The sequence below is a fragment of the Hipposideros armiger genome, unplaced genomic scaffold (genome assembly GCF_001890085.2).
Source record: "Hipposideros armiger isolate ML-2016 unplaced genomic scaffold, ASM189008v1 scaffold_440, whole genome shotgun sequence".
Classification (NCBI taxonomy): domain Eukaryota; kingdom Metazoa; phylum Chordata; class Mammalia; order Chiroptera; family Hipposideridae; genus Hipposideros; species Hipposideros armiger.
This window is the reverse complement of record NW_017731790.1, coordinates 864,127-865,321: the sequence shown is the minus strand read 5'-3', so window position 1 is coordinate 865,321 and position 1,195 is coordinate 864,127.

Below are 1,195 nucleotides of genomic sequence, written 5' to 3'. Positions count from 1 at the left end.
TACTGCCCTCCCACCCCTGATATCATACTTATCTATTACAATTCCATTGACTCCATTCCCACTCTCTACTCCACATCCCGTGACTATATGTATATATGGACTCATTGTTTTATAGAGCCATTCATGTCAGGATATTTTGAAGTTGCTGTGTCTTTTCTGGGTGCTTTTTCTTTCTCTTTTTAAAAATTCCTCATCTATTCAATATCATTGGCCCAGATATTTTTTTACTGCTGTTGTAAAAACCTACAGGACAGAAATTTAAGAACTAGAGGAAACATTAGAGAAAACAAGAAAGGTCATATAAATACTTGCCTAAATGCATTTTGTTGCAATTTAATTTATCCTTCAATTTTCATTCAATAAATGTACCGATAAAAAGGTCAGAAACATAAAAATCCATCATGTTTACCAGCTCAAGGTAAAAACAACAAAGGAATTTCACCAACTGACACTGCACTGAAAAGCTTTTCAACAATTACTCTAGGCCCAAATTTCATCTAAAACTTTCCTCAAGTCCATTGTAATCTGACATCATATTATAGTACTACTTCTGACAAATAAGAGGTTATGGTTCTGTATTTTCTCTACTTTGCTGTAAACCTCTAAAGCTCTTCTACGAAAACTATGTTACCCGGTCGAACTTGGTGAACGATTATCGGTGAAAAAACGCATAAAAGTGCTGTGGGATGGAGATGAGAGACTTTTCCATTGTGCTCTTCTCCCAAAAGAAGTTATGACTTAGTAGGGAAGGAAAAAAAGGTCAAGAGTAAAGCCCGGCAAAAGCACAGAGCAGATAGTCAGCATCCTTAGCGGGAGAACAGAGGGGTCTGCGATCTACAGACCTCCATTAGGATCCGAGGAGAGGGACACGCTGAGGGCTGCGCCTTCCAAAGAGTGTGCGTGTGTTAATGCGCGATTCTCTTACACCTCCCACAGGGTCTGGGCACTCGTTACAACCCACTACAGTCTAGTCAGCAAATAACAGCTGATCTGGCATCCTCCCACTACCTAGATGGTCTACTCCTACACCCAGCTGCCAATTACCGGCAAACCGGAAGCCCTTTTGCCCCGACTAGCCCGTCTGCTAACTAGTGCGGGTCGGAACAGGAAGCTCTTCTGCCCCGATCGTTGGAATGCGTCTGCGTCGGGTGCACAGGCGCAGTGGAGCTCGGGCGGAGTTGTGGGAGCGGGGGTG